The following is a 15,442-nucleotide window of genomic DNA, read 5'->3' on the forward strand; positions in this document are numbered from 1 at the left end:
CTTATGGGATACTCTTATTCAATTGTATTTGCATTTCAACCTGTTCTAGTGGAAGGTGGCCCTGCCTGTGGCAGGGGATTTGAACTGGATGAGCTTTAAGGTCCCTTCCAACCCAAACCATTTCATGAGTCATAGAATATACCCAGTTGGAAGGGACCCATAAGGATCATCCAGTTTGATTTCCATTCTGTAGGCACAGTGATAAAGGAAAACTGATACTGGTATTCATTTTAGGGTTGACCATTTCACCATCACCTTGAGCCTTGTGCCTCTCAACTATGAAGCAACCCCTAAACCTCTAAAATGGGACCAACCTGCCAAAGCCAAGCCCCTCTGCTCTGCTCTGGTGAGACCCCACTTACAGCACTGTGCGCAGTGCTGGTGCCCTCAGCATAAGAAGGACATGGAGCTGTTGGAGCAAGTCCAGAGGAGGCCACGAGGATGCTCAGGGCTGCAGCACCTCCTGTATGGAGACAGGCTGAGAACATTGGGGCTGCTCAGCCTGGAGAAGAGAAGCTGCGTGGAGACCTCAGAGCAGCTTCCAGTGTCTGAAGGGGGCTACAAGGATGCTGGAGAGGGACTCTTCATTAGGGACTGTAGTGATAGGACAAGGGGTAATGGGCTCAGACTGAAACAGGGGAAGTTCAGGTAGGAGATAAGGCAGAAGCTCTTCCCTGTGAGGGTGCTGAGGCGCTGGCACAGGGTGCCCAGAGAAGCTGTGGCTGCCCCATCCCTGGCAGTGCTCAAGGCCAGGTTGGACACAGGGGCTTGGAGCAAGCTGCTCCAGTGGAAGGGGTCCCTGCTCGTGGCAGGGGTTGGAGCTGGGGGAGCTTTAAGGTCCCTTCCAACCCAAACCATTCCATGGTCTGAAGGGTGAGGAATAAACCCGAAGGCTCAGCCCTCCAATCAGCCAAGCAGAGTAATCCCAGTGGATCACCCAGCTCGGGGCATCAATCTGCTCCCGGCCCAGATGGGTTAATTAATGAGACATTAAAGAGGCGGAATGACACTTCCCACCACTCACTTAGGGTGCTAATTTCCAGAGCACTCCGCCATAGACAAAGAGAAGGCGCAGTTAGTGCAGAGTAATTTGTGCTCTGTTCCCGGCGAATGAATTTAGGGGAGCAAATATAGTTATGCAGAATTTAAATTAAAGTTGACACTAATGTAAATACAGCAATGCAACTGCATGTTGAAGAACTGTGATGAGGCTACGGTTTTAATCAGGTCCTTTTAACTCAGGTGGCATTTTAAATCCTTGCCATTTAAATTGGATAAAAGCCATAAGCTGGGAGAAGGAGCAACAGAAAATCTGCGGGATCGCCTGTGCAGCGGGGATTGGATCTGCCCCAGCTCCTTCCCGAGGGATGCCCTGGATGCAGGAGGGGTACCTGGGCTCAAGGGAGGTGTGCAGCTGTGTGGAGGGGAGATCCACAGCAGGGTAGTGGCTAAAACCCCTGTGCTTGGCTCAGGAGGCTCCTCACCTGGGGAGGGATAGGGAGAGCATCCCCATGGCCTGCCTGGAGACTTCTCAACCTGGCCAGACCCTATTCTGAAACACAAGAGCTCTCTGACCCTCCTACATCCCTTGCGTTGACATTCCATGGCAGCACAGGCACTTCGCACACATGTCCAGGTTATCCAAAACATGACATAAACCCGACCAGCAAACCCCAGAGCATCTCTAACCATCCTGCATCCCTTGCCTTGACATTCCATGGCACACAGGTCCTCCCAGCCTGTGCCCAGGCCATCCCAAATATGAATTAGACCCAACCAGCAAACCCCAGAGCATCTCTAATGCTCCTAAATCCCTTGCCCTGACATTCTATAATAGCTCTATGGTGCTCCTCACCCATCTCCAGGTCATCCAAAACATGACACAAGCCCAAGCAGCAAACCCCAGAGCACCTCTAACTGGAGCCAATGCTGCTCATCTCTACCTCGTGTGCTTGTGCAGCACAAATCTGGGGGGGGGGGGTCTGCCCAATTTCCCCACCCCTTTTGAAGGTTCTGCTTCCAGCCCCGGTCACAGACTTGGGGCTTCGGGGGGGAAAAGATAAAGAAGAGAAATAGAAAGAAATTAAAAAGCAAAGGGAAGAGGAAAGAGCAGAGCCCGATTCATCTCCTTCAAAGCAGGGTGATCCCGAACAGGAGCATGGGTGCTCCACAATAACAATAGGCATTAACTGCAACACGCGGGAGCTACTTAACAGGAGCTGTGTAACCTGGCAAGACCCACAGTCATTTCTGTTACAGCTACTGGAACAATATATCTGGCAATCGAATTCTTCTGTCTTTCCCTTCCTTTCCAAGCGAATAGAATGCCCCTGGCAGGAGCTCGCTGCCAGCACGGCTTTGCTGCCCGTGTCTCTGCCACCAGATAAGGTACCTTGGCATGAGGAACCCGAGCGGTGCCAGGGCTTGCGTAGCCACCAAACCGGGGTGGCTGTGTCCTGGTGGGCTGCTGGGATCATCTCTGCACCCATGGACCCCTCACCAGGGCTGGGGACAGGCACTGCAGAGCTACACAGCTGGGGCATGGTGCTTCTTGCCTCGGGTCATCTTGCTCCTGGAGGGCTGGTTCCTGGGCTTGGGCAGCCCCTGCAGTTGCAATGGGGGAACCAGAAGGAGAAGGGAGCTGTGATGAAGAGGAAATACTGAAATGGCATCGGCTATTCTTCACATCAAGACATCCCATGCATCCTGCTTGCAGATGGTGCTGGGACAGGGCCAGAGGAAGAAGGTACTGATTTGCCTCCCCACATTATCCCTAAGAATCCTGGAATCCCAGCCTGGTTTGGGTTGAAGGGACCTTAAAGCTCCTCCAGCTCCAACCCCTGCCATGGGCAGGGACCCCTTCCACTGGAGCAGCTTGCTCCAAGCCCCTGTGTCCAACCTGGCCTTGAGCACTGCCAGGGATGGGGCAGCCACAGCTTCTCTGGGCACCCTGTGCCAGCGCCTCAGCACCCTCACAGGGAAGAGCTTCTGCCTAAGAGCTCAGCTCAGTCTCCCCTCGGGCAGGTTCAAGCCATTCCCCTTGGCCTGGCCCTACAGGGCCTTGTCCCAAGCCCCTCTCCAGGTTTCTTGTAGATCCTCTTAATAATAATAGTAGTAATAATAACAACAAAACCTATGCAATAACAATAATAAAAATAATAAGTAAATTGATAATAATAATAGTAGTAATAATAATATCAACTGACTCTTGGGGACAAATAAATATTTTATTGGGATTTTTGGACCTCCTACATTTAATCCCTGATCACCTCCAGGCACCTGGGGTGCCTGAGCCAGAGGCACCAGTGGGTTGTATGAAGTTTAGGCACCCTGCATCTAGCCTGGGGTGTTGTGGGGTGCAGAGGAAATACCCAGGGAAGTCAGGATGTGTCATGCACCTCCCCCTTGCACTACTCTGCACTGCAGGAAGCATCCAGCTCTGCACGTGATGGGACTTGTGCTATCCCAGGTAGGTCCTGCCTGGCAGGGATGCCTCCCGCAGGGCACCTCCAGCTCCTGGCCCCATCCCAGCCTCCAGAAATGTGCCTTGCTGCTGCCTCTGCAGAGCCCGGCCCTGCACAGGATTTCATATTCCTATAGCTGCCCTAATCCCCCCCTGTGACTCAGCATTGCTGAGATGCCTGACAGTAATAAAAAGTGTTATAATGCCATTAATTACCCACCCCCCCGATATCCCGGCTGCTCTGCTACAGGAAAAGAGGTATCGCATGTGGCCAGTTGGGGGAAAAACACTGAGAAGGATTCAAAGGGGGCAGAAAACACCCCCAAAAAGTGAGGGGGAAACCTGGGAGCATCTCAGCATCAAGGCGACGTGCTCCTGCTCCCCTGCGAGGCAAGAGGTGTCCCAGTGAAGGGATTTCACCCCGCGGCCATCCCCCAGCCTCTTGCCTGCACACAGCTGCCTATGTCCACAAACCCCTCTAAGGACTTAATGAGCTTCCAGACAGCTATTGTCTTGACAAATCTGATTGAAACCAGCCAAGGAGTTCAAGGGTTAGGAGGGGAGGGACACACAGACAGGGCGACACCAGAAACCCCGTCTGGGTGGAAATCAAAATAGATGGGGCTCTACATAGGTGCAAGCCGCAGAGACCTTTGGAGTGATGATAATTGATGCTGAAGAGCACCCGAGTGGCCCTGACACGCCGTTCTTTAGTGTTTAATTTCTGGTGGGCGACGTGGGGAAGGAAGGAGCAGAGAAGTTGATGAAGAAGCAGAGAAGCTGATGTGATCTGCCCTGAGTTTTTGCTGTCCAACCCTCCCCTGCTTTTGCCTGCAGAACTGATGGGAAAATAAGAACGAGCTTGTGCACTGATTTAGCTTGCAAAGGCAGTTTTGGTCCCATGTGTTTATCCAGCTTCCATGGGCTGGATGGGCCCCGGGGTCAAAGGCGCAGCAGCCACCCAAGAGGATGAACAGCCCTTATCAAGCGGCTGGGGCGAAGTCCGCGTTGCTCAACGCATTTTGGACACTCCTTGGACCTTGCTGTATGTGTTTGGAATGGGAAAGGCAAAACAGAGGGCAACGCAACCACCCCAAATTGCTCCTGCTGTGAAAGCAGGGGAGCCCCTGGCCCAGCAGACCCCGCTCTGCTCCAGTGTGGCCAGCCACACCGGCTGAGGGTGCTTTAACATCTTGAGACAGTCAGGAATGTTTCCCATGCGCGAGTGTAGTGCATTCAAACCCCGAAACCACCTTCCTCTCAACAAGACCAACAAAGATAAGAAACAGAGTTGAAGTTGGCTGAAATAAGCCCCTGCATCTGCCACACAATGCCCCAGCTGCCATTAGCTGTGACCGGGGAATGGCACTAGCAAAGTATGCTGGCAATGTTTAACAAACCATCCGTCTTTTACCTGGTCCTACTCAACAGAAACCTTTGTTTGAACCACGGGCCTATTCAGTCATGTTGCTGTCTGCTTATCGGGAAGATTAATCTCTTAGGTATCACCATATTAATTTTAAAACCAGCCTTTATCACACTGAGCCCTCCACTGGGGTGGTGGGAGGGTGAGGAGGCATTGCTATTGCTGATGGGCAAGTTGGGCTCTGTTTGCCCACCACCAGCATGTCTCATCCCCATTACCGTCACCCATGCTAAAAACCAAGCACAGAGCAGTGAATCCCCCCTCCTTCCCTCTACATGGATGCTCATGGCCTTATCAGCTTGTTTTTGGGAGGCTGCACGTCCAACAGCAGCTCCCACATCACACTAGCATGTGCTCAGTCCTCCCATGCACACGGCCTCCATGCAGCAGGGCTCGTGCCAGGGATGCTGCAGTTTGGAGCATCCCTGCATCACCCCAGCGGGTATCCGAGGAGTGATGGGGACGAGGCCAGCTCTGCTGCACGGAGGGGTGCAGGGAGTGAGCCGGGAGAAGGTGGCTGTTGGGAAGGTGGCCATGGCAGGGGGCCGGGCCCCGGATTCCTGTCGGAGTGCTGTGCACACACACGCCTTATCTCGCCCGGCCGTGTTTGCGCAGCAGGGAGCCAGCCGCCCCGGCGGGGAGGGCAAGCAGCCAGCGCCCATGGGAGCCCCCCAGCTCCAGCCCCTTCCACCCGCTGGTCTCGAAGCTGTCTGTGTGCTGCTGCAGGGTTTTAACACGATGGCGGGGTCTCCCTGTGCTTTACCACCCTTGATGGACCTGCTCTATGTGACCTGTTGTAACTTCACTGGTGCTACAGGAGGTCATTCCTACCCCCGGTCACATCCGCACCTCATGGCTCTGAGATGTGCCCAAGCACCAAGGGAAAAGTAGAGATCATTCGTGCTTTTTCAAACCCAGCACCTGGCTGGGTTATTGGCATGGCCCCTCTCATGTCAGGGGGATGGCAGGTCACAGGCATCTCCTAGTGGTGCCGTAGCACTCACGCACCCGCTCTGCATCCTGTGAAGCATCCCCTCTCAAAGGGGTCTCTCATGAAAGCATTGGTGATCCATGTAAAGAAGACCGGTGCCTGCCTGGATTTCCTGCAAGTCCTCTCTTTCCAGACCCTGTTGGGTGATGATGCAACACACAAGATTTGGGGGGCCCTGCAAGTGGGTGGGAATCAGTCCAGGGTGCTGCAGGATGGATGGGGGGGCTTTGATTGTGTGACTCCCCCTGGTACTGGAGCCCCCTGACCTCAGTGATGTCAGGTACATCTCTCCCAGTGCAGAAAGGAGCTTAAAACCATGATTTGAGCAACACCAGGGCATTCCTGCAGCATGTCTGTGCTGCTCACCCTCTCCTCTCTCTTGGCTGCAATGAGCATCATGGGAAATGTCCAGCTCCTTATTAATAATGGAAGATAGGAAAGCAAACACGCCTGGATGTGCCTGGTGCTCATTGGAGCATGTGGCTCCTCCTGGCCTGCCTTGCCATGGGGCCAAAGATGCTTTTCTTCCCATTTACTGATCTGGAGAGTGCTCAAGGATACCTGAGTGCACGACTATAGAGCCTCAGGCTGGTTTGGGTTGGAAGGGACCTTAAAGCTCCTCCATCTCCAACCCCTGCCACGGGCAGGGACCCCTTCCACTGGAGCAGCTTGCTCCAAGCCCCTGTGTCCAACCTGGCCTTGAGCACTGCCAGGGATGGCGCAGCCACAGCTTCTCTGGGCACCCTGTGCCAGCGCCTCAGCACCCTCACAGGAAAGAGCTTCTGCCTTATCTCCAACCTGAACTTCCCCTGTTTAAGTTTAAGCCCATCACCCCTTGTTCCATGATGGGCTGCAGAGCCACTGCCTGGCCACCCCTGCCCTCCTGAAGCAGTCCCTGTAATTGCATATTTACCCATTGGAGCCTGTCATTATCTCATAGTCAGGAGAGGTTAACCAAGTGGCTCTGGGTCACTGAGAAGGTCACTAACAGTGCTAGGAAGGGTTCACATTCATTCATTGGCTCAGCATCATTTTGGTGCTGAGGGAGTGATGCTGAGGATGCTGTGGACACGTCCCTTCCTGAGCTGGGCAGGACATCCCATTTCCCTTGTGTGTCCCTGTCTTGCTCTGGTAGGTTGGATGCAACATGCCATGCATGTGGGCAAGCTGAGCATCCCCTCATCCTCTGCACCCAAACTCACATCATGCATCCCCTGCAGTCAGCTGGGTGGTTGCAACTGTTCAGTTTTCAGTGCTCAAGGCCAGGTTGGACACAGGGGCTTGGAGCAAGCTGCTCCAGTGGAAGGGGTCCCTGCCCATGGCAGAGGACTCGAACTGGATGAGCTTTAAGGTCCCTTCCAACCCAAACCAGATTGTGACTCTATGAAGAAAGACTGAGCTCCAGGAACCAGGTTTGTCATTCCTCCACCCAAAATGAAGCAGCTAATGGGGGTGACACAGCTTTTCCATACAACTTTCCATCCCCAGGTGTTGCCTGCCCATTCCACCCACAACCTGCTCCCTAGTGCCTGTGTTGCCTCCAGCTATTACCTACCACTGTGAGGAAACAGCGGGACTAATAAACAGTCCCTGAGCACCGAGTGCGAGGATTGAGCTTGCAACCAGCCCCTTGAAAGACAAGGATTTCCACCCTGAAGCAGGAGAAGCGGCCCCTTCCCCTTTCCCCTGCCCTAAGCTAACTCTTCTGCTATGTGAAATAACAGGCAGGCGGAAACCCTGCCTACACTGGCAAGGGACAGAGGCTTCCCTGTTTGGATCCGAGATGGGGATTTCTGTGGCTGAAAGTACCTTTGTTATTCTTCCAGGAAAGCTTCCTTTTTGGCTGGCTTCCCCCCTGCATAGGATGCGCCCAGCGAATGGGCTGCGGCGACGAAGGAGGAAAAATATTTAACCAAGCAATTATGAATGAGCTTTGGTTGCAGGCTCAGAGAGGGCAGCTTCCTACGGCGCTGTTGAGATGGAAGGGGTTTACCTGGGAAGCCCAATCGCAGGAGTTCATGAAGAACCCCTCTGAGATTAGAGCTCTGTGGCCAGAGAGGACCACAATTAGTCTGCTGAGCTCATTAATCACTGCTGCTACCAGGAGGCTGGGCTCCCCTTCCAGTGTGGGCATGCCTGGGAGCAGGTCCTGTGCCTCGTCCCCATTCATCTTCTCCCCACCACATTGAAGAGCCTTTTAGCACCCTGGGTCTTCTCCCCATGGGGCTATTGCTACCCCACAGCCAAGTCATTTCTCAATGTGATGGTGAACCCCAGCCCCTGCCTGCAGCACACGTCAGCTCCTTGTTCCAGCCTTGCATTAACCTCATGGCTCTCCCCTGCAGCAGAGCCCAGCTCTGCATCCTCAGCTGGGAGTTGAAGCTCCAAGTTAAAGCCTATGGAAAGCTGTGGGAATCTGTCCTCTGAGCAAGCTGCAGTACCTCAATAGCCAAGCAAAGCAAGAGCTTCACATCAAACAAGCTTGGGCAGGAGAATGTGGGGAGCTATGGGCTGGCTAAGCATAGGTCCAAAGACCCCTCCCCATCTCCACAATGCTGTGCTCTGCAAAAGGAAGTGGGAACCCTGGTCCAGCCCTTCCCCACCCTCCTCCAGGCCAATCCTGGAGCTCCTCACCCTACAAAGAGGGCCTGGGGCATCCTCACCCACCTGGGATGCAGCAGCAGTAACTAGGACCTGCCTGGAGATGCAGGATGGGAGATGTGAGTAGCAGCATATATGAGGTTCCGGATTCGTCCTCTGTGGTGAGGTTCTCCATCCTACCCTGTGTAGTGCATCCCCTTCCCATGGCTTGGCTTTGCAATCCTCCTGCTTACTTGGCTGTTTCTAACAAGGTAAAGGAATAAACGAGCACAAGTGACTGAAAGGACCAACCCTGACCTGGCTCTAAGCACAAGCTGGGCTGCAGGAGCCGTGGCTTTGAGTGTGTTAAACTTCATGGCTGCTGCAAGGAGCCCTTGGCTGTGACGTGAGCGTGCAGGCATTCCTCAAGGACAGAAGAGCCCTCTGAGGTCTGGCCCTATGGGTGTGTGTATGGGTGGGTTTATTGCTTCGGAGGGCTGCAGGCTGGCTCTTTGCTGCCCAGGAGTATTTCAAGTTGCGTTCTTTGTTAGAGCCGCTCTGCTCCAGCCTTGTTGCAACAGAGCTGAAGCAACCTGGAGGTTTCAAAAGGCAAGGTGGGGATCAAAGCCCTCGGTGGCCTTGGGGCTGCAAATGTTTACCTGGCTTTAGGAAATCTGGCTCTGGTGCTGCCCTGGCCTTGCTCTGGATTCTGGATGTGTTCACTTATGTTTGACACAAACCATGGCATGGGCACCTTACACCAGGGGTACGTCAGTCTGAAGCACGTATGTTGATACTATGGGTCTGTGTGTTGGTGCTGTAGATACTCATTCTCAAAGTGATTGACTATATTTAAAGGGACTATTGCATACAAAATCTCTCCCCTCACTCAGTCGTTGGGGGCTCCAGGTGTGAGGATGAGCCCTCAGGCAAAATATCACTGTGTGTATCCTGTCCTAATCTTTAGATATCTATTATATACTACTGAAAGGCCAGGTATGGACTATTTGTTCCTCTTCTCTGGCCAGACTGGATGATGCTTATGTTCTTACACATGCTTTTCCTTCACCTAAGCCTAAAAGTCCCTTTTGAGCCCAGGGGTGCATCCAGCACCTTCATCACCTGCAGAATTACTGGTGCAGATGCCTCAACACATGAGGTGTTTCATCCCATAGAGACCTAAGCCAGCGGTGGGGTGTTCTCTGAATACAGGTGACCTTGGTGCCGAGGCAGAGCTTGTTCCCATAGGAAGCTCATGGTACCAGGGCTGCCAGGCTCCTACAATGTCCTTGAGAACTTTATCTCCATGAGTCACCATTAGCTGGCCTTTACCAATCTGTGATATTTAAGGGAGTTTCCTCTTTAATCTGAATAAAACCTGGCACGAAGAGCTGGTGGCCTCTGGTGGCTTTGGGGCTTGCCAGGTTCATGAGGAACCCGGTGCCAGGGCTCCCTTGGGCCCAAAGCTACTTGAGTAGAAACTTCTCTGCTGCCTCGCACCTCCTGAGTGCAGCTCCCCTTGCAGAGGGTGGGCTGCAAGCCCTGGCTGCCTTTTCCATAGTTCCCATGGTGAGCAGCACAGAGCAAATAGAGGAACCCACCCTATGTTCTCCATGGGCTCCATCCAGGTTCTATAGGCATCACTTTGAGGCCAAGAAGGATGCAGGTAGTATGTCTCAGCAACAGGGGCCAAAAAGCTAAGGAATTGTTTAATTGCTCGTTAGATTTGGCATTCAAGATGCTTTCCATCTGCAGGGGTCCTAGAGGAAAACCTCAGTTGCATGAAGTTCTTATAGGTACTTGAGTGCCATATCCTGGAAATAACTGCAGAGGGAAAGGGACAGTCATCCCTGCTCTGCTTGAGCAATGGCTTTTCCTACCTGCCTGGGTTTGAATGCAAACTCAGGGCTCTCCTAGGTGCAGTTGCAGTTAACAGGAAGCATTTGTTCCTTTAATGTTGGTGTGGCTGTTGCATCGATGGTCAGCTGCAGGATCATAAGACATTGGTGGTTAAAGCTTTCCAGCTGGGAGCATGGTGGGGTTTGGTTGGGTTTCCTTACGTAGGTGGTATAAATGGAGGGCTAAAGCACTGGACAGCCCCCTTGCATTGTCCTTCCTCCATCACCACATGGTTTTGGCAGGCTCTGCTTTCGGGGCGGGTGAGCGCAACGTGCCATCAGGTTTGATGGAGTCAAGGGAAAAGTTCAAGCACCTTGAAGTTTGTCTGTGATTCACATTTGAGCTGGCACAAATCACCTTCCCCAGCAGCTTTATGGGCTCCCAGGGACCTACCTGTCCTTTGTGCTGCAGAAATGGGGGTTCTGCTCAAAACTGGGGCAAGCAAATGCATTTGACTTGCTAAGTCAAAGCAGAGCCAGCCCCTGGTGTGTTTATCAGTGTGCCCATTCCCTCTCCTCCTAAGCCCATGTCCTCAAGAGGTGAGGTCCTAAGGCAAAAGAAGCGCAGCACAGAAACCTTCGAGCCCCTCAGTGACACCGAGGGGAGGAGTGAGGCAGTCTGCATTCCTCCCCATCCATACATTATCCGAGAGGGATTATTTGCTCAACCCCAAAGCACGCACTCTCACACACACACAAATTGGCAGCTGCTGAGAAATACAAAGCGCTGTATTCAGATGGGCAATATGGAGCCTATGAGCTGCCTGCTCCGATGTGCCCTGTGTTTTATCCTAAAGGAAGGGGGAAAGAGCCTGAGCATGAAGCAAAGGGAGCTGCACGCTTGGTGTTAAATCACAGGAGGTCTTCATGGACATGCTGGGATTCCAACCCATCTGGGAAAGAGGGTATATGGATGTGTATGTGCACACACATAGGTGTATGTACAGGGAGCTGTGGGCAGGTGAAAGGAAGCCTGCCACGGAAAGGGGAGGCATGAGCCAGGCTGGTCATTAGTACCTGGGTATGGCTGCTGCTGACCTGATGGCAAATATGAAATATCAAAGCCCTTGTCAGCACTCCTGAATGGGACAAAGAACCGGCGCATTAATGATTAACTCCGCTAAAAGCTCAGGCCTTTTTATTCCCATGGCGCTCCGACTATCTCGCTGCCATGTGACATGCTTGGGCCATTTTCTAGCAGATTGGGGAAAGCTAGTGAGCAAACACAGGTGCTTTCGAGTCAGCAGCGCTGTCAGGGACAACCACAAACACCACCAGCTATGCCTGCCTAAATTAGCTCCTGTGTTTGCCTCCCGTTTCCCTTCCTGGAGATTTTACTTTCTAAGTCCAGCATCTTTCGCTCCCGTCTTCGACTATTCACTTGCAGCGTTAAAAGAGAAGAGAAAGAGAAAAGAAAGGAGAAGAAAAGGGGGAAAACGCACAGAAAGGCTCCGCTTTGAGCCCGCAGCGCTGCTAGGGGTCCCCGTGTGAAAGACCCGAGTAAACTAATTAAAACTACTCGGGTCTTTAACTGCAAAAACAAAACGCGTTCCTTGTGCTCAAGTGGAATTATTTTGGTGATCCTCAGCAAACACAAAGTCCTGCAAACATGTGCAGGGGGCTGCAGTGGCTGTTTCTAAGAGGCCTGGAGCAGCGTGTTGCTGGAGGGGGGGAGAAGGGGTCTGGGCATGGGGGTGACTTGGTTACGGTGGCTTGCTGGAGTTCCACGTCGGAGCAGTACGTGTGTGACCTCCCCGGTGCTGCGTTCTGAGTGAAGGTCCCTCTAGCGGTATTATTTGCTTTAATTTGTCCCTTCCATAGCACAGATCAGACAGACTTTCTTTTCCTGTTCAAATATTTATATATGTGTGTTATTGCACTATGCTTAGGCTCCTTGCAATCACAGCGGGGCAATAAAGAACAGACTATCAGCGTGCGATGATAAAGGCACTTTGAGTAAACAGCAGAAAATGAAATAAAGTTATAAAAAAGAAGGCCTGGGATGGTATAAATGTCTCCAAATAATCGCTCTATCGGCCTGCCTGATACTCGAGCAATTAACAACAACAGGGGTGAAATTGTACCCAAGCTGTGCTATTGAATTTAAATGCTGCCTCCTCTTCAGGCCCTTGAAGGAGGAGTAAAGCCTCCTGCCTTTCCAAAGGAGGGATTTGCAGCCTTTCAGGGGCTGGGTAATCCGGATGCAGCCTCTGCTGGCTCTGCTAATGGGAGGAGAGGGGCTGTAATAATTCACACCACCCTGGCTCCCATGCACCCCTGATGGCTTCAGCTTTAGGGGGCTGCTAAATGCAGTGGGGTGATAAGGGCCATGCAGTGCTGAGGCTGGTTGTGGAGAGAAATCACAGAATCCCAGCCTGGTCTGGGTTGGAAGTGACCTCAAAGCTCTTCCAGCTCCAACCCCTGCTACAGGCAGGGACCCCTTCCACTGGAGCAGCTTGCTCCAAGCCCCTGTGTCCAACCTGGCCTTGAGCACTGCCAGGGATGGGGCAGCCACAGCTTCTCTGGGCACCCTGTGCCAGCGCCTCAGCACCCTCACAGGGAAGAGCTGCTGCCTTAGATCTAACCTGAACTTCCCCTGTTTAAGTTTGAACCCATCACCCCTTGTCCTGTCACTGCAGTCCCTAATGAAGAGTCCCTCCCCAGCATCCCTATAGCCCCCTTCAGACACTGGAAGCTGCTCTGAGGTCTCCACGCAGCTTCTCTTCTCCAGGATAAACAGCCCCAATGTTCTCAGCCTGGCTCCACACAGGAGCTGCTCCAGCCCCTGAGCATCCTCGTGGCCTCCTCTGGACTTACTCCAACAGTTCCCTAGAGTTGGGTGACTCCCCCAAAGGGAGGAGGGTTCAAACCTGCAATGCCCAAGAGGTATTTTGGAGCTTGTATTGAGTCTTTGCGGCAGACACAGTGACTCTGGCATGGTTCTACATGCTAGCTGAGTGCCGGTGAGCATCCATGAGACCAGTTGCATCCTGGGATAGCTCAGCGGTGGTTACATCCATTGCTCCCTATCAAGTGCTTTAAGCATGGAGTGGATTTAGGTTGCATAAGCGAGAAGGTGGCACTGAGGAAGACAGTACAGTCAGCAAGTGGATCTCTGAGCAGTAACAAAATGCAGGAGTTTGAAGCCAGTGTCCAGGCTTTGTACCAAGGACAATGAGTGCAGATGCAGCACAGTTCACTTAGGGGGGAAATTAAAATCTGTGTATTTAGCAGGATTATGCTTGAACTGGTACCAATCTATTTTGCCAAATTGAGCTGCAGCCAATTTCTCTCCCCTGCGATGGTGGATAAATATCATTAAATAGGGAAAAGATGAAGGCGACTGATGCCCTTGCATGAGCAGGAGCTGCCTGTGCGCTCCAGAACGAAAGGACAAAACTGGGGAGATTTGGATGCAAATCATCCAAATGAGACAGATTAAGCACGAGGGGCCAAGGGAGAAGGGATCCAGAAAGCGGGATGCTGGGAAAAGTGGGAAATGGCTCAGGTTGTGTGTCTGGAGTTGGAAATGGTGATGCGGACACAGGGAAAACTCTGCCCTGTGTGTACAGGTCTCGGTACCCCAAATCTCAAGGTCTATAACAGACAGGGATGCTGGGAGCGTGTCCCACCCCTGGACATCAAAGCTTTGAGGAGACCAGATGGTGCCATGCATGCTGGGGTTTTCTGCCAGCAGCTTCCCCTCACCAGCATTCCCAACCTGGAATTCAACTGAGGGCTTACATAGCCACCAAAGGAGAAGTTTAAAAACTATTCTCAGAGTCTTTTGGGTTTTGAACTTTGCTTCCCAGCAAAGAAATCAAAAGAATTACAGGAGTAATTTGTCACAACTTCTGGCTTTTTTGTTCTTTGCATGATTTTTGACAAGCTAAATATTCCTTAGTTTGGGAAACTGCGTTGTTTCTAATGGGATCTTGCATGCAAGAGCAATGTCTGGCACTTTGAGTTGCAGTAAGGTTTTGGATTCATGATTGAATTCATAGAAATGAATTTGCAAGCAGTATCACAGCAGGAAAACCCCTAAACTGCTTCTTTTTATCCACTGCAGACTCACTTCCACCCTGAGCCAATGAATGCCCCCTCTTGCTGTGTTTGAAGAGGCCAAAGATAAATCTCTGGTTTGCCATCTGTGACAGAGGTGCAGGTAGAGTTTAACCCTTCCTTTGCCTCCTCTCAAAGCCAAATACTTGCAGTCTCGGATATTTCTTTTTCGAGTTAGGAATTCTTTCCTGTATGTTCTTATTCCTCCATATTCCAGCAGCAGTTGAACTGGTTCTGGTGGCCGCCCACCAGCACCTGATAGAGCCGGGTGCCAGGCTCTCTTCCCTTGGTGAATCCTCTGCTCCATCACATGCGCTCTGAAACCCTGTTAACTGGATTTCCCTTTGCACTGCTTTCGGTTTGCAGGAAGGGAAAAGCTTCCTAGCAAGGAAAAGCTTGGACTCCTTTAGCACAGGGTTGTCACTTGGATCTATTGTAAAACCCGTTCTGTGATGGCTTCCAAAGTAAGTTTGCAGGTTAGTATTTCCCAGCATCATGCGAAGATGAAGCAGATCCCAACTTTCCTTCTTGCAGAACAGTTGTTGATGTAGTTTTAAACATCACCACACTCTTCTTGGGTTCCCTGTGGCCATAGACGCTCTGAGGGGGATCTCCTTGGCTCTATCACATGATAACCTACATCCTTGTGGGCACTAAGGGAGCTTGGTCATCAGCTGGAGTCTGTGGGGAGATTCTCAGGGGTTTTATGGGTTTGAACCTGTCTCTACCCACCTTGTCTGGGACAACAGCTGGGGGAACAAGGTTGGTAGTCTGGAGAAGAGAAGGCTCAGGGGGGACCTGATGGCTGCCTCCAACTGCCTGACAGGAGGATGGAGCCAGGAGGGGCTGGGCTCTGCTCCCAAGGAACAAGGGATGGGACAAGAGGAACCGGCCTCAAGCTGCACCAGGGCAGGTTTAGATGGAGCTGAGGAACAATTCCTGCCCCAGAGGGTGCTCAGGCATTGGAACAGGCTGCCCAGGGCAGGGCTGCAGGCACCGGCCCTGCAAGTGTTCACACCCCG

The sequence above is a fragment of the Neopsephotus bourkii genome, unplaced genomic scaffold (genome assembly GCF_033783945.1).
Source record: "Neopsephotus bourkii isolate Nb327-2 ecotype Australia unplaced genomic scaffold, CSIRO-AGI_Nbou_v1 NB_873, whole genome shotgun sequence".
NCBI lineage: Eukaryota > Metazoa > Chordata > Aves > Psittaciformes > Psittacidae > Neopsephotus > Neopsephotus bourkii.